Source organism: Eurosta solidaginis, chromosome 4, assembly GCF_040869045.1.
Source record: "Eurosta solidaginis isolate ZX-2024a chromosome 4, ASM4086904v1, whole genome shotgun sequence".
NCBI classification, from domain to species: domain Eukaryota; kingdom Metazoa; phylum Arthropoda; class Insecta; order Diptera; family Tephritidae; genus Eurosta; species Eurosta solidaginis.
Window position 1 is genome coordinate 265,013,582 of NC_090322.1, and position 23,311 is coordinate 265,036,892.

Consider the following 23,311-nt stretch of genomic DNA (forward strand, 5'->3'; position numbering starts at 1 on the left):
ATTGTGCAGCCTTTTAACACTATTAAGCACACAAAAGAAATAACAGCAGCATTTCAAGTGTACAGCTGGGTATGTAATGCTTGGTTTCACCCGAACTTAGACTTCCGTACTTGTTAGTTATTCATTTTAAGTCGCCTTGCTTTTCATCTCTTTAACTTCCCTCACGACGTTCCTTAGTGCAAATTGCAGCGTGGTTATTTGCTGTACTGAACTCATGAAAAAGAAAATAAAATAAATTACTATGCACTTTCGAACCAATCGCAAAAGTTAATGAAGCATTAAAATAAACTAAACACTGAATGGTGATGAATTACCCGACCTAATGTCGCGCCACTGCATACAAATCTATTTTAGTTTGTTTGTACTCCACTCGTGTTTAAGTCAATCCGTGATTGTCTTTTAACTTGGTTTCTGTTGCGCTCTTTTTTCTTTCATTTATTTTTTAAGCAGTAGAAATCAGTCAAAGATTTCTTAGACATTGATGGGCAGAGTGCTCTTAATACCTATTTCTATTGATGTTGTTTTAATATTTTTATTAAAATAATTTCCATTAGCATTTTTTCTAGAGCGACGATGGCCCTAATTTTTTCACCTCCATCATCATCTTATTTCTATCAATTTTGTATTTTCCATTTATAGAATACCTTGATCGTGAAAACTGTCGCAGCCAGAATAGGTTGTAAAATTTTAGGAATTAATTATGATACTGCGGCTCCAACAATTTGAAATTTGCTATTATATAGCGTTCAAGAACCAATAAATATATCATAAACTTTAGGTAGGGTTGACGATTTTTTGGATTTTTTGCCTATGGTGGTTTTCGGGATATGAATGTTTAACTTGAAATCCCGAGGTTGTCCTGAAATTAGAGATTTCCTTATGGTTTTTGACACAAATTTGCTAAACATTGAATAATTTGCCAAACACAGTAAATTCAAAAAACTATTTCGCATAGACAAAAAAGATTTTCTAATAGCGCGATTTTGAAGAGTTGGATACGTGCAGGAGAAATAATAATCTTAAAAAAAAGTTCTATATATGGCATGACCTCAAATGTAACTAACTCAAATCTTGTTTGCACTTTTAGAACCGAGCTTCTAAAAAGCCTGAAATGCTGGGACTATTTTGACTCTCGATTCGGGTGTACGACGCCAAAGCTCTTCTGGTTGCAAAGGTTACTTGGATTTTTTTGTTCGGAATGAATGTGACATAGCAGAAAAAATGTGTTTTGTAGCAATTTAGACGCGAATATCTCGAAAATCTGAACCAACTTAAATCTGGCTTTACGTTAAGGTTGTGTGCCTTAGAAATCGATAAAAAAAATCCTCGCTACAGACTTTTTATACAAATTTTTAATCACTAAAATCAAACAATAACGAAATTTTTGCGACCAAAAAAGACTGAGATCACGGAAACTTCATGACTATTTCATGGACGTAGCCAGAAAGGCCAACCGGCGGCGTGGAATGTATCATCTGTAATGCTTCATACAACTGTTATTGCTGTTAATTTTAGTCTCCTGATCATATTTTTCTTAAAACAAGTTGTATGTATTTTATTTATAATATTTCTATTTCTTATGAAACAAAACAATCAAATAAAATTATTTAAAAAAGAAAAAGTTGTTATAAAACATTTCGTTCAAAGATAAATACGTACCATTGCGGATAAAATAAGTGTGAGATCTTATCCTTAAACTGTCTGACAGGATGTTCAATATGGCTACTTTTTAGCGTTTGGGCAGGGTGTTCAATATGACGGCGCATAGAGCCGGCTATCTTCAGCGGGTGATAGAAAGCGAGAAAGAATGAGACAGCGATAATCAACTTAAAATCAGGTGATCCATTCTTTTTGTAATTTTGATCACACTTGTTTTATCTACAATGATTCGTACTGTTAATGAAACGCTACTATCCTGACGTACAATAAAAGTAGAAAACTTGCAGAGTTTGTGGGATGCGACACCTGATACGTTGGCAGTCTGTAGTGTTATCTTTAAAATAATCTTAGCCAACCCAGCTGTCAGTTCCTTTTTTTCCGCCAAGTAAGCGATATATTGTATATTTTTAAGCCATTACTGAATATATACGTATGAAGACAAGTAAGGCAGTCTTACTTCGGGCGAAACAAATTTGCTATACCCAGCAGTATACTCTATACTTATCACGAATATTAAAAGATACCAAAGCTAAAATATACTTACTATATAAACATATATAAGTATCGTCTTCCGTAGAAACCTTGAAAAACTTACTGTCGTTAAAAAATACTATTATCAAATTTTGTTAGAATTGGTCGATTTTAATTTAAATTATTGTTTTACAGTTTTGGCGGAAAAATTTACTAAAAAAAACAAGCAGTGCCAACCACATTTAAAAATTGTTTAACTACTGGTTACATTGTTACATTTGTAAAACAAATATATTGCAAATTTTGTAAAGATTAAACTATAAATAAATGTTTTTTTTTTTTTTAAGTTAGTATGGTCGCAATTTGGCTTTGTCCAGATTTAGGTAAAATACCAAGAATCACACTGCTGCCGAGTTGCAAAATGATAAAATCTACATTCAATATTTTAATTTCTCTGCCACCAAATTTGGGTGGCATAACGGCAATTTTCCAACATTTTACTAAATTTCTATTTCGCTTTAAAAATGGAATTCATTTACCAAGACTTCCAATTTTATCGGTTGTTGCAAATGAAATTTATCCATTTTTGAAAATGTTTGATATCAAAATAATCACCTTGGTTATATTAGGTCTTAAGATGAGTCAGTTGACCAAATTGTGTAAAGCTTTCTCAAAATTTACTCAAATTATCGTGGTAACGGACGGACACGACCCAATCAAGGGGTTGTGCAGCGCAATATATAGCTTCTCCAACCCAATTGTCAACCTCACCTTCGAGCGGCGAATCCCGTTTCACTAACAGACGAGGCTCTGGCGACCCCAATCTCCTCATGGATTTTGGGGGTGGGGAGGGAGGGATGGCCTGAAGGTTTAATGTGGCCATGTAAATCGTTCCCGAGATGGTCGGGCCAGCACCTTAATGGTGCTGTTACCGGAGCGTATCGGATCTGTATCCGACAAAGGACCATCACATCGATAACACTCCCCAAAGCCTTCGGGGAGTAACCTAATCGTTACAACAACAACCACAACAACCCAATCATAATCTTTTTCGAGCTTCATCCATCTTTTTCTCTTAATGGCATTGCATACCAACGAAGATAGAAAGGAGGGCTTCCCTTCCAATAAGCGGTGTGCTACTTTTTATGTACTTAACCCGAACATTTTGCAGAAGCAAAAGTTTCCTATCAAATGCAGTCAAACCTTGTGATATCTCTTTAAGGGAATAAGTCATTTACAATCTGCTGTCACCAGCTTTAACGATGCTTGATTAAAAAGCGAAAAAAAGCAAATACAGCAACTAAGCACTTTTCACTTTCATTCTTTTGGCTCTATTGACATTTTTATTTATTTTTTATTTGTTTTTTACTAAACATCTTCAACAAAAATGTTTTCTGTTGTGCATTTCTCTGTCTTAATCTTTCTTTTTTCACCTAAAACCATTTGTTAAGTTGCGATCCTTTGTGATCTCTCTTTCGTTTAGTTTTCTTCGCCAGCAATATTTGTTCATTGCCAGTTGGTACTTAAGTGCACTTCTGACGTGAACCATCTTTCTGTCTTGTATTTATTATCTTGTTTTACAAACTACTTTCATTTTGCTCGTGCATCTGTTAACTCTTAAGTCAATTAATGAAATGTTGTACTAAAATGTTTCGCGTTGGAAATGATGAATGGTTACAAAATACATGATTTAACTTTCCGCGTTAATTGTATTCAAAAGCAAAATTATGTCAAACGTTAATTAGTGGCTTGTTATTAAATTACATTTTAAATAAAGGAAACGTACAAAAGCCGGAGGCACTGCGAAAGATAGCATAGAGAGCCGTGTATTATATTGAAAACTTAATTTTCATAACGCTTAAAATCAACAAGAGGGAGATAAAGAAGGAAAGTGAGAGGACACAGGAGAGGTAAAGGAAGAGGGAGATGGAAAGGTAGATAGAGAAAGAAGGTTTAAGTGAGAAAAGGAGAGGCAGAGGTCAAGAAATAATAAAAAATATAAAAATAAATGTCGGAGTGTTTGCCAAATACTGCCGAGGGGCGACCCCGCTTAGAAAAAGGCTCTCTTAATTGAAAAACACTATTTCTAGAATTTTGATGTTGCTTACACCCCGGGCATACGGTGTGGTAGGCGGAGCACGCTATCATGAAAACATGGTGGCCATGGAAAGCAAAGGAATAGAAAGAAAGAGAAAGCAATGTATTTATCAAGAGAGAGATTGCTCTTTTTTAAGTCGCCAAAAAGTTGTAGATGTGAAGTACATCATGAAGATTCTGTCCATAATAGATCAACCGAAGTGGGCGATATAACTTGAGTATAAAACGGACTTATTCCGCAGTACTATGTGCGGGAATACCTGAGGAACAGGTATTTAATGTACGAAGCCACTCACGTTCAAAAGATGGTAAAGAAAACAAAACTAGCGGCGAAGGGCTCATGACTAGCTACCGATATTATTATTTCTCATTTGGACATGCCAAGAAGCTCCTTTCTCTTCACTTTCGCAGACGACATGATAACTGTTGTAAGAGATAAAAACTGTCAGCTGGCGCAGCTCAAACTAAACCACGTCATGCGCATTGTAAAAACATAGATATCTGATAAGTATTTTTAGCTAAATATATGCAAGGTGCGACAACCTCCGATGAGATTTTAAATCGAAATTATTTTCCAATCTGCGTCGTACTTCAATTTACTTTTTTCTATAAATTGGGGGGACTGTACTTACATATTTTAAGCCGACTCCAAACGGCATCCGCCAGGCTGATTAACTTTAACTGAGAAGCTCAACATTGCAGAAATACATTTACTAAAGTACTTCTGAGGGGCGACCCCGCTCAGAAAATTTTGTGTCTAAATATTTTATGTTGCTTTGCCAGGGACGTGAACCCAAGATTTTCGGTGTGTTAGATGGACCACACCATCACCAAACGACGAGCTTCAGCCAGCCACAGCAGAAATGGAGATTGTCATCCTCACAAAATAACGGTTTCCCACTGTCAGTAATGTGACCCAGGAGCCGTTCAGAGTAGATGGATACTCAACCGGTAATAGCTTCGGCTGCGAAATTCATACCAAGACTTTAAAGTGGTACCACGAGGAGCAGATAGCCCGGGGAGCTTGCATCGTTTCTGCTCATTTGCGGTAGGCCCCTTCTGGGAGCATAGTGGTGGATATCCGAATGCGGTATGAGTGAGTCCGCTCCAGTGTTGAGTTGCATTGCAACCGGGTGCCATGACCCTTCGAATGGAAGAGATGTTAGATAGGCCTCCAACCCCACCAAGGTGATGATTTGTCCACTAACATCATCGATTGAGACTAAGGTTGCGAGACTTAGGCTGGACATATGGGCTTGGATGCACCGTGAGGTTAGGTCAACAATGGCAGATACTGACGTAAAACTTTGCACTTAATGTTAGTAATATGACGGCTGGGGAGCAGCAAATAAAAAAAACGCACAATAACTTAGTTAGCTCAACTTCCCGATGCATATCCGCTGAACCGCACTGACCGTCCATAAGAAGATATTTGCATCAGCTGCAGATTCTATATTCTTTCATTATGCAGAAATCTGGGCGGATGCAAGGAAACACCGGACGCAACAAACCGTCATTATTATAGCAATTATCGCCGCAAAACCTACGCAATCTTCTTGCATTTAAGGTGGAAACAGGGTAAAGGTTTACAAATAAAAATGCGAAATTAATAAATTGGCTTGGCAGCCAAATCAAATTAAGCTAAACAGCTGCTCCCACAAGGACTATAAGAGAATATAAATTGGCGACATCAGGCACAACTTACACAGAAATAATCTAGAATGATAAAAAAAACAAAAATTAAAAATAAAATATCATGAAATAAAGCAAGTCATAGCCCGACTTCATCACAAATATACCTCTTGCACTCCATATGTTTCTAAATTAATCTTTACCCAGATGACTACCGTTCGTCGACGCCACTTAATTATTCATATTTTTTTATATTATACTCTTCTCCCAAACGGTACTAAAACAAAAGTTTTAAGGCTACGCGAAAGCTAAAATTGCCTAAAACCACAAACTCGTTAGGAATGGTGACTGATTCATATCTAAGTTAAACAAAACCTACCGAAAAGTCTAAACACTCAAAACAAAAAATCATCCATACATATGTGCTTGTATGTAAAAAACAAAATTTTTACTTTTACTCTGTTATTTGAAGATCGCTTAAATGTGACCGCTATTGTATTGTCTACTGTCTTTACAGCTATCCCTCAGCAGTCATGTAGCGTACACTTGCCATATTTCCACGCCTTTGTCTTAAGAATATTTGACCTTAATGTGCATTTTTATATACAAAGTTGCCTACAGATATTTCCTTTTTTTCTCTAAAGCCTTCCCAAACGCGGTTTATTTTAAACTGGTCCTTATACACCACTTAAGACACTTAATAAGGACCGAGGCGCACAAATACACGCACGTACGAAGTGACGAGGGTTTCCATTAATTATAGCTCGCACTCATAAAGCGCTTGAATTTTTTGTTTCATTTGTTCTGAAAGTTTTACTGCTAAATTATTCCATTTCCACTTCGGTTTGAATTAAGTTATTGGTATATACATAAATATCCATTAAGCTATTCGCAACTTAAGTGCGGTTATTTCTGCATTCACACTAGAAGAATATGCTTGTGAGGACGATTTGAGGAAGGGTAAAACAGTTATTTTGGTTCTTTTGATTTATTTTATCTGTTTTATCTATTTGTTGTTCTTTTTCGATTATATTTACTTGTTATACCTATTGCTTTGTACCCAAACCTGAAAGAGTGAACGGGTGGCTTTTACTCTTAAAGCAGACAAATTAAATCACTCAGAATTCAGCAACCAAAATACAAAAAAAATGTTTCATTTAATTGAATTGAACTAAAACAAGCTAAAATAGTGACCCTTCAGAGAAACCTTGAACAAAATATGTAGGAATCATTTTAGCGGATGAGAGGGTGAAGAAGACCTCGATGCCACTTTATGCAAGAAAAGGAACTCTTGCGTGTACGAGGAGACCCCTCTCTCTAATTGGATATTCACAGCTATTTTAAAGCTGCCCCATACTATGGGAGGATGGCCATCCAAAAAACCTTCTTCAAAAATTTGGAGACGCTAGGCGATCAATCAATGTTTAGCATAACGGAAGCCCTGGAAACAACCCCGACAGCTGCACTGCACTACACTGCTGCAAATTCCACCTGAGGAACTGGTGGCGAAGAACACAGCGATAACAACTACAACGATGCCACAGTAGACCTGCGCTTTGATGCGGCTTTTAGCCTAGCAATGGAGGTGAAAGTTTGACGCAAAGGCGCTCAAATGACGGTCGAGGCGGTACAAGTGTATAGCGATTGTTCCGTAGTAATCGAGGAAGAAGCATCTGAAATATACTGCAGTGGTACGGAAATAACCAAATCTCACAAGCTAAAAGACGCTGGGTTAAATTTGCGGGCAAAACAATATCGACTATCCGAGTGTACTTCTGCCATGAAAAGCTTCACAGTGAAAATGCGTCGGCCTTGCAGTCGACATAAAATATATAGGTCCAGTCTCACTAATTTGCAGGAAACATTAAAATGAACACGAAGCAACTTGGAAAAGCATATCGGCCTTTAATCTCTTCGGAGGCTTATCGCGCTAAGTTTTTATTTATTTGTAGTATCCCTACAAAGATTCCATATAGGAAGAATTATTTGTACATCTATATTAGGTTCCTGGGCATATGGTAATATATATAATGAAAAAGTGAGTAAGCTAGTTAAAAGGGCGCGTCCCTCAAAGCCTGCACCGCAGACGTCCTAATCAGATGGGGCTAGATTAAAGAAGGCAAAAGTTGTTCATGATCGACCAAGCACACCTCGTATAGACACCGATAGATAAGAAAATTCTTTAAAGAATTTGGACAAAATGAAGGAGGGTAGTTTTATACATTCATAATTTAGCGAGGCTTACCACAGGTAATTTTCTTCCAATAATCAGTGAGATTTGATTTGAGACCCAGAAAAAAGAAATGTGGTATTTCCACTACAAATTCGAAAAGTATCTCCACCAAATTTTCCAAACTGCACAACACTTTTATATACCTATTTTCTCTAGCCAAAATGTAGACCGAAACTTAGGATTTAAGTTAAGTTGGAAAAGCAATGTTGAAAAAAGGTAAAAAAAAAATTAATATTAGCGAGGGCAACAAGGGACTGTTGCCATAAATCATCCATGATATATGCAGCACGATAATTTAACCAATACCAATGTAGTAGGTGATCAGTCTTGTTATTAAGAATTAATGATCTTAACACCGGCTTATAATAATTGAATATTCAATTATTATGTTTTTCTAAGAGAAACTGAAAAGAAACAAGTAAGGAAGGCTAAGTTCGGGTGTAACCGAACATTACATACTCAGTTGAGAGCTGTGGAGACAAAGTAATGGAAAATCACCATGTTGTAAAAATAACCTAGGGTAACCCTGGAATGTGTTTGTATGACATGTGTATCAAATGGAAGGTATTAAAGAGTATTTTAAGAGGAAGTGGGCCATAGTTCTATAGGAGGACGCCATTTAGGGATATCGCCATAAAGGTGGACCAGGCCTGACTCTAGAATTTATTGTGTACGATATGGGTATCAAATGAAAGGTATTAATGAGTATTTTAAAATGGCGTGGGGGTAATTTTTATAGATGGACGCCGTTTCGAGATATCGCCATAAAGATGGACCAGGGGTGACTCTAGAATTTGTTTGTACGATATGAGTATCAAATGAAAGGTGTTAATGAGTATTTTAAGAGGGCGTGGGCCTTAGTTCTATATGTGGACGCCTTTTCGAGATATCGCCATAAAGGCAGACCACGGGTGACTCTAGAAATTGTTTGCACTATATGGGTATCAAATGAAAGGTGTTGATGAGTATTTTGAAAGGGAGTGGGCCTTACTTCTATAGGTGGACGCCTTTTCGGAATTTCGTTATAAAAGTGGACCAGGTTTGACTCTGCGTTTGTACGATATGGGTATCAAATGCAAGGTGTTAATGAGTATTTTAACAAGTAAGGAAGGTTAAGTTCGGGTGTAACCGAACATTACACACTCAGTTGAGAGCTATGGTGACAACATAAGGGAAAATAACCATGCAGGAAAATGAACCGAGGGAAACTCTGGAATGTGTTTGTATGACATGTGTATCAAATGAAAGGCATTGAAGAGTATTTTATGAGGGAGTGGGCCATAGTTCTATAGGTGGACGCCATTTAGGGATATAGTCATAAAGGTGGATCAGGGTTGACTCTAGAATGCGTTTGTACGATATGGGTATCAAATGAAAAGTATTAGTGAGTATTTTAAAAGGGCGTGGACCTAAGTTCTATAGATGGACGCCTTTTCGAGATATCGCCGTAAAGATGGACCAGGGGTGACTCTAGAATGCGTTGGTATGATATGGGTATCAAATGAAAGGTGTTAATGAGTATTTTTAAAAGGGAGTGGGCCTTCGTTTTATAGGTGTTAGGTGTAGGTAAGTAGGGCCTTTTCGAGATATCGCCATAAAGGTGGACCAGGGGTGACTTTAGAATTTGTTTGTATGATATGGATATCAATTGAAAGGTGTTAATGATTATTTTAAAAGGGCGTGGGGCTTAGTTCTATAGGTGGACCCCTTTTCGAGATATCGCCATAAAGGTGGACCAGGGGTGACTCTAGAATTCGTTTGTGCAATATGGGTATCAAACGAAAGGAGTTAATTAGTATTTTAAGAGGGAGTGGGCTTTAGTTCTATAGGTGGACGCCTTTTCGAGATATCGCCATAAAGGTGGGCCAGGGGTAACTCTAGAATTTGTTTGTGCAATATGGGTATCAAACGAAAGGAATTAATGAGTATTTTAAGAGGGAGTGGGCCTTTCTGGACCAGGGGTGACTCTAGACTTTGTTTGTACGATATGGGTATCAAATGAAAGGTGTTAATGAGTATTTTTAAAAGGGAGTGGGCCTTCGTTCTATAGGTGTTCGCCTTTTCGAAATATCGCCATAAAGGTGGACCAGGGGTGACTCTAGAATGAGTTTGTACGATATGGGTATCAAATTAAAGGTATTAATGAGAGTTTTAAAAGGGAGTGGTGGTAGTTGTATATGTGAAGGCGTTTTCCAGATATCGACCAAAATGTGGATCAGGGTGACCCAGAACATATCTGTTGTATACCGCTAATTTATTTATATATGTAATACCTAAAGATTTTAAGGGTTTTTTATTTCGCCCTGCAGAACTTTTTCATTTTCTTCTACTTAATATGGTAGGTGTCACAACCATTTTATAAAGTTTTTTCTAAAGTTATATTTCGCGTCAATAAAACAATCAAATTACCTTAACATATTTCATCCCTTTTTTCGTATTTGGTATAGAATTATGGCATCTTTTTTCATTTTTCGTAATTTTCGATATCGAAAAAGTGGGCGTGGTCATAGTCGGATTTCGTTCAATTTTCATACCAAGATAAAGTGAGTTCAGATAAGTATGTGAACTGAGTTTAGTAAAGATATATCGATTTTTGCTCAAGTTATCGTGTTAACGGCCATGCGGAAGGACAGGCGGACGACTGTGTATAAAAACTTGGCATGACATCAACCGATTTCGCCCATTTTCACAGAAAACAGTTAACGCTATAAAATCTATGCCCCTACCAAATTTCAAAAGGATTGGTTAATTTTTGTTCGACTTATGGCGTTAAAAGTATCCTAGACAAATTAAATGAAAAAGGGCGGAGCCACGCCCATTTTTAAATTTTCTTTTATTTTTCTATTTTGTTGCACCATATCATTACTGGATTTGAATCTTGACATAATTTACTTATATACTGTAAAGATATAAAATTTTTTGTTAAAATTTTACTTTAAAAAAATTTTTTTTTTTAAAGTGGGCGTGGTCCCTCTCCGATTTTGCTAATTTTTATTAAGCGTACATATAGTAATAAGAGTAACGTTCCTGCCAAATTTCATCATGATATCTTTAACGACTGCCAAATTACAGCTTGCAAAACTTTTAAATTACCTTCTTTTAAAGGTGGGCGGTGCCACGCCCATTGTCCAAAATTTTACTAATTTTCTATTTTGCGTCATAAGTTCAACTCATCTACCAAGTTTCGTCGCATTATCGGTCTTTTGTAATGAATTATCGCACTTTTTCGGTTTATCGAAATTTTCGATATCGAAAAAGTGGGCGTGTTTATTTCATCAAGATACATCAAAATTTACTCAAGTTATCGTGTTAACGGACGGACGGACAGACGGACATGGCTCAATCAAATTTTTTTTCGATCCTGATTATTTTGATATATGGAGTCTATATCTATCTCGATTCCTTTATATATGTACAACCAACCGTTATCCAATCAAACTTAATATACTCTGTGAGCTCTGCTCAACTGAGTATAAAAAGATACATTTAGATGGTACAATGAATTCTTAATAATAAGTATGAATTGAACACAGCACTAAAATAAATATGTAAGACTGAGCCCGAGTTTACAAAGCTTCTCAAGAGTACCCAGTGTATACAGTAATTAAAAAGTTAACTGAAGATAGATTTTACACAAAGTATCTGCGTGACAACCCGACTTGCCGACTTTATGATTCTTGCAGTTTATTCCAAGCGCATGTTTATGCCATACAGAAGACAACTAGAGCAAATTAGCACAGTTCAGTATTAGAGATCAAAATAATGTAATTTATTGAAACTTAGGATTCCTTAAAGGTATCAAAATCTTATTTGAAAATGTCAATCTCGAAAAGACAAGCGCTGCTTACACTGCTGTGTGGCCTGTACGAGAAGCTTCAGATACTGGGAATAATGGCGACAAACATATAAGATAAACATTAACTAGAGGGGAAACACTTTTCATCGTTACTGCATAGTGAAGGAAATGATGAGCCGATGTTATGACCCGAGTGAGTTTAAGGGCTCTGAATACTACCGCGGAGGCTATATTTCTTAATTCGCGACAAAAAACCACAAGCCTAGGAGGTTCAGTGGGGTGATATCAAATCGTTATTGATATGCTCGGTCTAGCACCTTCATGGTGCTGATTCCCAAAACCTACCATATTAATATACTACGAAAGACCATAAACATCGATAACACTATCCCAAACCTGTGGGGGTGTTTTAACTTTATGTCGTATACCCTTACAATGGGATACTAAACACTAAAACACTAGACCTGAAATCATCATAATCATAGCTAAAAATTCATAAATGTAATATAGTTTGTCAACCTGATGTCAAAATCCGCCAACTTGTACAAAAAGTTAGCTGCAAAAGCTAAAGTTTGCACAAACTGTAATATTGTGTGACTGTAAAGTTTGTATTTGCAATAGGAATTACTAATTAAAATGATAAAACTTGTAGCTGATTTATTCTTAAATTTCGTATGAAGTGAGTTATATCTAACAACAAATTTCACAGTTTCAACTAATAATTGAAGAAGTAACCATATATTGTTTTGAATAACAAAGGCGTGAATGTACCTTTATATGCAATACAATTCAGCCCAGATGAGCATCTAACGTATTGGCCTATTCAACGTCGCATTTATGCTTAAGGGGCTTAAAATACCCATTGATAATTTTAGCAATTCATACAAAGTTAGATGTTAGACATAACGGTAGATTTTTTGTATATAAGACTGAGTTTGCATACAAAATAAAAAAAAGTTGAAAAAGTCCGCTCCAAAATGTTCAGCTTGTGTTGAGAGGGTCCTGGAAATTTTTTTTGTATCTTTGAAAAAGCAACCAAAATTTATAAGTCATTATTTTTTCCATGAGAAGCTCTATAAATCCTTTTACTAGTTCAGTCTTTATTGACCGGCCAGTTTTACCTAACCTTAATTGGCTAGTATTTCAACTTCCTTTAAATGAACTATTACTATGACCACCTTCGGTTTTCTCGAAGCCCCATCAAGATAAATTTATTACTTTGTTTTAATGATAACATATTTGCCTCCGCTTAAAATAATCCGAATTATTTGCGGCAAGTTTTATTTTATTTCTGTTTTGCGATAGGATAGGATTCATGCCTATTCACCAAATAATCGTAGATTTAACGAGTGAGAAAACTGTAGGCTTCTCAATTTCAAATCCATTGGCTTCTTTTAATGATTGATGCAGTTATGGTGGACGAGTTGGTAAATTAAAATACTACAAATATCTTCTTTCAAATACTGAAATCACCACCTAGTATTAACTAGCAAGTGATCGATCACATTCGGAAACCCCTTTGAAGAGCTCTAATATTGTATGTTAAAGCTATATGCATTGAAAAAGTTAGAAACCCACCACGCGGGCAGCAGGACTTATGGGACTAGCAGGCAATTGAAGTTTAAACCGATGATCAAATTTTCATTTTTTTTTTATGTACGATAGTTCATTGTTAGTCGGATTTTGCTGACGATATAATAGCAGTCGCTACATTCCGAAACAAAGAACCAGCGCGCAGAAAATTTTATAAAGAAACACAAAACGCGATAGCCTCCAAAGAGATCTTAAGCCGAGCTTCCCTTCTACTTTGCATCGTGGTCCTCTAATTTTTTCTAAAAATTTTCAAAACAGGACCTACATTTTGTATGCCGACTCCGAACGGCATCTGCTAGGTAGATGAATTTTCACTGAGAAAATTTTCATGACAGAAATACATTCAGAGTATTTGTCACTTTCGAAGTTCTTTGATAGGTATTGAACGGATATGAAGCGGATCAAACAGCACCCTTACGATCACCTAACTTTGACAAAATGGTTGAAGAAGAATTTTACAGTTATTTTAATGATGCATAAACAGATTTCAATATGCTTCAGAGTTATCCTCTTACGAAGGACCTATCACTCAAAATGAATACGCCCTTAGCTTCCTCCGACCCAGTAGGGCATTTGTTTTCCTTAGCAGGCATTGTTTATATTCCTAGAAGGCAATCAATGACGGAATTTTCGTTTGAAAAGCTAGTACTAATTAACGCAAATACAAAATTACTTTAATATTGTTAGCTTTTGTACAATTTATACTTATTTAATATGTTGTTTTATTTCTTATTGCTTTCTAATATGAATTTTACTCATATTTTAAATTTCCATTTATGAATCAAACAGACATATTTTATCAGAAAAAGTACTTACGTGTACTTGCAAGTATTTCGTAAGTATATTGTTACGAATATTAGCAACACTAAGGGATACTCTCATCTCTAAGCCGATGCTAAGCAGTGCCATGTATGCACATCAATAGATCAATCATTATGCCTACACATATGTACGTACACGCAGCGAAGAAGAGACGCACAAACACAGATTTCTTATCTGAGATGCTCCCAAAGGTATGCAATTGTAATTGTGGAAGTGTCGCTCACAACTACACGCACATATGAGAAGCTATACACGTGCATCCGTTGTTATAATTATATGGCAGTAACTAAGTAAATTCTGGAAGTGCCTAGAAGATACAGCGAGGAAATCACAGATTATAAAAGCACCAACAGTAGAGGCGCAACAATCATTTGGATTTAAGACGCTATCTGGCGAGCAATAGTAGAGTTATTTATTGTGAAGTACTTTAATAAAGGCCATTTTGCATTATTAAATATTGGAGTTATTTATTCAACAGTTTAGTGATTCGAACTTAGCAGAAGGTTGCAAATAAGAGGATTTGCAGTAAATTCGTTACAATATCTACTTATGCTTTCGGATTCGAAGTACAATTACTGTAGTACTTATACTTTGTATTTAGGTTTGAAGTACTTGAGTACTTGTACTTATTTGGTACTAGTACAAGTATGTACTCAGTACTTTACAGGTGTGCTTAATAATAACAAAATACTGGCAGGACTTGCGTGGACTGTAACCACCCAGATCAACACGTATCGCACGAAGATGTTGTAAGAATTTTTTCTGGAAATATAACCTCAAATGAGGTAATAAGCTATTTAGGCTTAAGATTTCAATCTCAAAAAGTAGACTTACGAAAAACATCAAAGGCCCAACCGAAAACAAAAGGAAGCTGCACATGGACATTGCCTTATTAACTTTACTGCACAGCTTTGAACTAGGCAGCCACACCTATGAAATACCAATCAACATCTTAACGCTCAAAAAACAAAGATATGGTCAGCATAATGACCAAAAGCCTAGGTGAGGTAAACTGCTATATTGGACAAATATTTTCTGTACGCTTGTTCTGCAATTCTTAGCGTTGACCAAAGCCGAAAAAATGTTTCGCAGGTACATGTCTTTAATATTGTTAGACTTAACATGAATTATAGTATTTTAACTTCGTACTGTTCTTTGACGAATTTGAGTACTTGTAGCTATTTCAAGTACTTATATACTCAGTACTTTGGAGGTCTAGTAAGTGCAATATCTACATTCCACTTTACGGTAAACATGCTGATAGTCCTAAGAATATTGCTCTTCAAAGAGAAAAATCAGAAGTATAAACCGAAAAAACGAATCACTCTAAGAAAAGACAAAAATCTGAAAATATAATTGCAATTAGCATATGAATAAAGTCAATCCAATAATTCACAATTATTTAATTTGTGTTCCATCTTAGGACGATTTTTTTTTTTTTTTTTTGCAGTATTGCACAACCTCTCAGTGGGTTCTTTTACTGAAACTTGAAACTTATATGCTTTAATTGCAAGTATAACAACATCTCATAACTCACATAAAACCTTTATCCTAAATATACAATTCAAGTCAGTCTAATGAGTTTAACGCTCTTAAAAACTATTTGTAATAGAAAAAGCTAAGAACATTAGAGCTAAAAGTAACAATAGGAGCAAAATTATGGTTCAGTTTTGAGTCGCATTATAGAAGAATGATTTTACTATACTGCAGACTTAAATACATTCACACACACATTTCCTTGTTTTTCTGCATACTTGCACAGCTTTCCTTTTGCTCTCATTTCAGACTTAAGATAAAAGTGTTCAAACAATTTTCTTCATTTCATGCTACACAAAATAGTTAATTAAAGTAAGCATATTAATCGAGCAAGTAATTGCTAATACCACGTACTTTAAGGATTTGAGTGTGTAGATATGTGCGTATAATTTAAAATTAAAACTATGAATTTTACAGATAAAGTAACTGCATAATTGCAAACTACTTTGAAACTAGAACGAAAGCTTAATAGAAATTAACTGGCATTTTCAACATAGAAATGTCTTATGAGAAATCAATCATCATTTTCGATCAAAACTGGTCTTATCTAATACTAGTTCAAAATGGTGAAGCAAACCTTAGTTTAATTATGATATGCAAATTATTTAATGAATAGATTGACGTAGTGCAAAAGTACTATGCTTTTATGAAAAAGGTGATGAGTTTAGGATAATTTCAATATCTGCTTAGATGTTTTCAACTTCAAGGCTTCAGCACTCTGCAAAATGTCTGATTTTAATGTGATACAAGCTCAATATCTTTGGGGCTAGTTTTACATTACACAAAAACTCTAAGTGTATACCCAGTTCTCTCTTGACTACTTCGAAAATTCTCCACAGGGTTTATATGTGTGCAATTATGCTGGTGTTTTATTAGATATAATTAAATAAGAAATGAGCATGCTTTATTGTCAGCCATAATTAATGAGAAATTGTCAGTACATACACACATGCATTTATGGGATTTCTTATGAATTGTGCGAAGAATAAGAGCTTCCTAACTATGGTTTAGTTAAAATATGTATGTATTAGAGGTTTACGCCGATCACTTAATCGGCGGCGGCAGCGCAGGCTCTATTATATACCGGCGGCGGCGGCGTGTGCGGCGCGCCGGCGTACGCCGGTGTTCTTACTTTAAAAAGCTTGATTTATAAAAATAGTATTTATGAAAGGGGTTGCTTGTATGTATTTAAGGAAATCAACGTGTGGGCCATTTCGGAATGATCCGAGGTTTTTGCCTCAAGATCTCGCAGACTGTTCAAACATTTTCAGGAGTAGCTCCTTGCGGAGGGATGGTCCCTCGTTCAATTGCTCCAGAAAGGCTTCGAATCTAGCCCCGGTTTTTGGAATTGGTACTGCTGCGTCTGCTGAAAAGAAATAGAGATACATAAAATAGCCACACTTTTGCCTGCATATCCCGTGTAAAGCGTAGTTTCACCTAGGGTTAAGTCCTAATAATCGTCGCGAACACAAATTCTTTAAATCATTTGTGGCTCCTTGGCGTCCACGCACAAAGTTGACTTACGGTTGCTATTAATGGTCTATTAATACTCATGAAACTCGTGGCACAGGGCGCTTCCAGTTTGTGCGGCTATTTTTAAGAGCTACAATTCCCGATGTGCGAACAGTAGCAATCCCGACCACCAGTCGCTACCAGGCCTTCTGACACTCACACCATATGCCAACACAGAAGCTATAGGACTGCGACTTCGAACTCATATCTTCGTCGACATCATTTTCCTAGAAGCTCTAGGTGTAGCTGCGAAGACTTTCCAACAGATGCTTTTGCCGAACTATACCAGAGAAACAAATTGAAACGTTAGGGAGTTCCGCCAAGGATGCCGTCATTGCGTAATGGGTGAAAATCGTATAATCCTCGGCGCATCTATATAATTAAAATTTTACAAGGACCCTGGATAAATTTTTTAAAATGTAGACAAGAGTTTGTAGAAGTTTGTGTTCACATCATTGATTTCAATAGTCTTCGTTAAATCAAAACGATATTTTAGAATGAAAGTCGACCGATTTTATGTTGAATGATGTTTAATGTTGTTTTCCGGCTTAATGATATAAGAGCTCATTATGGATGACCGCGTAGCTTCAGTTTTCAGTAGTTCAACTGTCCACTTCGTTAGGGTAGTAGCACACACGGTCATTTTTTCCACTGTCTTGGGAAAGCTTTTGCTTCACCACTTTGAGTGTTCTTGCGAAGGACAAAGCCTCACCTGGTAAATATATGTGTCTACGTATTCACATTTTTAAAAGGAGCCTTAACGTGTAGTCGATATTTAAACTTGGTTGATAGGCTATAATCAATGTAATTAACTTTAAGGGAATAGTTTTAAATAGGGCCGCCAACTTTATGTCAAACCGGAAGACTTGGGTGTTGAAGGATGAAGTGTTAAAATTAAAATTAACATTTCAGACGCTATTGTATAGTTTCGCAAATAAACAACGGATGTTTGAATGTAAGCCCAAGTGATTTTTCAAACCCTTCTCATACGTACATATATTCTCAACTTAAGTATGAGGTAAAAAACATTTCAAAGGAGTGTTTATGCCTCTAGAACCTACTAAAGGATTTTGCATCACTGATTTCGCTTGTTCTTTCAGCCAATTGCAATATACAATTTTTAAAAAAATCGGCACTTTTTTAACAACTTGAAAACAATTTGAAACGCCTTGGGTATTTTTTTTTTTTTTTTTTTGGAAAAAATATGCAATGTGATTATATAAATTTATTATATAACGTTTCTTTTAGTGTTTTGTTTTAATAACTTGATGAATTGGGTGATGCAAAGTCCGTGTTGTACTGACATCGAAAACGCCTGTTTTTTTAAATAACTTTTGAACAGTTAGAAAGAGTTAAATTTCGCAATTGGTTTCTTATAACTGACAGTGATGCGCATCCGTAGATAACACTTTCGACCAAGTCCGACCAATTTTCGACTTGAACAATAAATGGCCTAAACAGTCTTAAACGTAAAGAACGTAGAAAATATAGTACCGCGCCGCGCCGATATTTTTGACATTCGTCGGCGGCGTGCGAAAAACGACCCTAATCGGCGGCGGCGGCGGCGTTTATCGGCGGCATATATCTCTAGTATGTATAACAGTGATGATCATTATGTATTACATAATAATGAATATTTCTCTCAATATGTACATGTACCAGATCTGTGGCTAAGAGCGGTCGACTGTAAAATTGAGCACCTCGACTAGAAATCCACTGCGTGACAGATACATAAAAAAAAATTTTAATTCAGTTTAATGGGTAAAAATTTCATATTTTTGTATACAATTTTCTAAATTTGAGAAACATTTTTTTCTTAAAATCTTATCATCAAGAATACTTGATTGGTAATTGAATATTTCTCACAATATATACAAGTAAGAGATATCTAAGTGGTTACAGCAATCGATTATAAAGTTAAGGATCTCAACTCGAAATCGACTGCCATCACAATTGCACATTTAATTCTGTTTTTTTTAACACAAATTTATATACTCTTAAGAAAAATTTTCCTTTAACGAACGAACAAAAATTTTAATTTTTAGGAAAATACTTGTCTACATTGAAGGAAGGATTTATCAGTGGTGTATATACATACATATATACCGATTTTGAGGACGATGTTTTTGGAATCTACGCCAAATCATGTAAGCTAATATGTCGGGATCATTTTAGCATTATTTTGGAGTCATTTAGTATTCATTGATGGAAACGAAAAATTTTCGGACTGTTACTATTTTCGGATTTTTATCGGCATATAATTGGTTTGTTATCAACTAGTTCTTGATGAAATATCGACGTGTTAGAAAACGTATTGTTTTGTTATCGAAAGAATATCAATTTTTATCGAAGAAAAAAGCATCAAATTTGTATCGTAAATGTATAAATTTTTTATCGAAAAAATTGTGTTTGCTATCAAGAAGTAGTAAATTGGTAATCTCAAAGCAACTGAAAAAATATCGATTCGATACGAAAAAAGTTATCGGTAACAAGTCCATATGTTTTCGATACCAAATTTATAAGAAATCAATATTTTTATACTCAGAGTGCTTTGCACACAGGGTATATTAACTTTGATTGGGTAACGGTTGGTTGTGCAGGTATAAAAGAATCATCTGTATCGAAAAAAAAAATTGATTGAGCCATATCCGTCCGTCCTTCCGTCTGGCTGCCCGTTAACACGATTACTTCAGTAAATATTGAGATATCTTCACAAAATTTGGTACACGAACTTATCTGGACCCAGAATAGATTAGTATTGAAAATGAGAGAAATCGGATGATAACCACGCCCACTTTTTATGTATATAACATTTTGGAAAACACAGAAAACCTGATTATTTAGTAAATAATACACGTAGAATGTTGAAATTTGTCGTGTGCACTGATATAGAGACTCTTGATAACAATTTTAAAAAAATTGTTTAAATGGGCGTGGCACCGCCCACTTGTGATAAAGTCAATTTTACAAATATAATTAATCATAAATCAAAAATAGTTAAATTAGCGAAATCGGTTAAGGACCACGCCCACTTTTATATAAAAGATTTTTAAAAGGGTCCTGGACGAATAAAATAAGCAATATCTTTGCAACAAAGAGCTTTATATCAACGGTATTTCATTTCCCAAGTGTATTTATAACAATAAATAAGAAAAACTTCAAATTTTAAAATTTTATGACTAAATGACTAAGCAATTTTCTGTTTCGGGAGCCATAACTCGAAGAAAAATTAACGCATCATAATAAAATTGTGTACGCAAATTTTCCCTATATCAGGAAATATTTCTAAAAAAAATGGACGAGATCAGTTAAAGACCACGCCCACTTTTATATAAAAGATTTTTAAGAGGGTGGTAGACGAAAAAAATAAGCTATATCTTAGCGAAAAAAGCTTTGTATCAATAGAATTTTACTTTCTAAATTGAATTATAACATTTAATTGGAAAACACTAAAATTTTTTAAAATGGGTGTGGCACCGCCCCTTCTATGTTTCGGGAGCCATAACTTGAAGAGACATTAACGGATCGTAATAAAATTTGGTACACAAATTTTCCCTATATTAGAAAATATTTCTAGTAAAAATTGACGGTAGCGGTTAAAGACCACGGCAACTTAGATATAAAACAAGTTTAAAAGGGTCGTAGACTAGAATAATAAGCTATAACTTAGCAAAAAATTGTTTTGAATCAATGATATTTCACTTATTAAGTTTTATTGTAAGAGGAAATAGGGAGTCATTTTTTTTAAACGGGCGGTGCCACATGTTATGTAGAAAAGTAATTCATCTGAAATGAAATGTACAATTGAAGCTCACGCTGAGTATATAATGTTCGGTTGCACCCGAACTTAGACACCTTTACTTGTTCTATAAGACATTGATATTTTTTCGATAATACATCGATAAGATTGTGATAGCTTCTCGCCAGTCACATTGAAGGACCTAAGTGCATGGGAAAAGCAATATCAAAGGCATATTCCACGCAGAATGCCACTCGGTAGTTATTTTCCGAATATTCGGATTGTAGTTCTGCCATGTGAAGCTTCTCAGCTTTTGTTGTTGTAGCGATAAGGACACTCCCCGAAGGCCTTGAGGAGTGTTATCGATGTGAATGGTCCTTTGCGGAATGCAGATCCGGTACGTTCCGTTAACAAGCACCATAGCACCAAGCACTAGCCCGACCATCTCATGGATGAAATATAGTACGTCCAAAGTAAGTCCCGTCCTGCCGATTTGTAGGAAAATTTATAAAAGAGCTCCGCCTAAATCTCCCCGAAGATATATCGCGTCTTGTATTTATTTAATATTTACTAAGGGGAAAATTGTAAAAACTGCATTAAGATTTGTCCCAAAATGGATACTCTTTCTACCAACTAACGTACTTCCGTGTTCGAAAAACTTATATGTTTTGAGTAAAGTTACTGCTTTTCTCACTACCCCATATTTTAATAAAATCTATTCTGTAAACTCATTAAATTGGGTATCGTGTTTCTCGCTTCTGAGCCATTTAGCGATGACAAGAAGCATTTTTAACTAGCGCTCTGTACGCCGGTTTCAAGGTATCTACTACTAATCTTCTTCACAGTCATAAACAACAGTAATATCTGATTTATAACCTTACTATTCAAATTGACCCCGCCTTACTTTCACTAAGAAAACAGAAAAATTTACCAAAACTGGAATTCTCTTCCCCAAAATGTTATCTTAACCTGCGGCGATGTTTATGGAGGACTTTTAATTAGAGCTTCATTAACTGCCAAAGAAAACCATTTAAGTATACAAAAATGTAAACCTAACAGTCACCGTGAAAACTAAGGCTAAAAACGTCACTGTTATGAGATGCCTTAAAAATAAATACCACAAGCAACAAAATTCACCAGACCGTACCTATTTTTAATATAATAACACACCGCTTGTATGTGGCAGCATACCAAAAAAGAACAATGTCAATGTACATAACTGCACATGTAAAAGAGCAAAAGGTGAACAAGTTTTATGAAATACTTAAAGAAATATTTATAGTCAAGAACAGGTGCATTACGTTGAAATTTTTTCGACAAGTCAAATCCCGGCAAAAGAAAAACTGTCATAATCATGAACGCGTGACCTAAACAAACACAGACAAGCACACAGTAAAAAGAACACCAACTATAAAGAAAGTTGAAAGAAATAGGCTCATATAAAATTACAAGAAAAATTTTTCAGAAAAAGTGGAAGAAAAAACTGTTAGAAAATAAACGAAGCACTAAAACTTCAACACAAACATTACGAGTTCGGTCAGCAGGCAGGACTTATAATGTCGAAGGCTATAAGCGGCTAACATGAACAGCGCAGTTTGTACCTTGCAACGGTTATTGCTTACAGCTTCCAGCGTCTGCACTTGACTAATGGTGATGTCAACAATCTCAAGGCTAGGCCTGGGTCAGCAACGTGCCATACATGCATGCCACACAAACGCAAATATGTATTAAAATTAGCGAATTCTATGTATGTGTGTGTGTTGTAGATACAAAAACGGTTAGTACGTATTCGCTACAGCATTCCCAGTAAAAATTGTTTTTATACTCAGCTGAGCAGAGCTCACAGAGTATATTAACTTTGTTCGCATAACGGTAATTCGTACCGGCATAAACTAATCGAGATAGATATAGACTTCTATATATCAAAATGATCTGGGTGAAAAAAAAATTCATTTAGCCATGTTTGTCCGTCCGTCTGTAAACACGATAACTTGAGTAAATTTTGAGGTATCTTCATAAAATTTGGTATGTAGGTTCCTGGATTCTCATCTCAGACCGCTATATAAAATGAAAGAAATCGGACTACAACAATGCCCACTTTTTCGATATCGAAAATTTCGAAAAACGGAAAAAGTGCCATAATTCATTACCAAAGACGGATAAAGCGATGAAACTTGGTAGGTGCGTTGAACTTATGATGCAAAATAGAAAATTAGAAAAA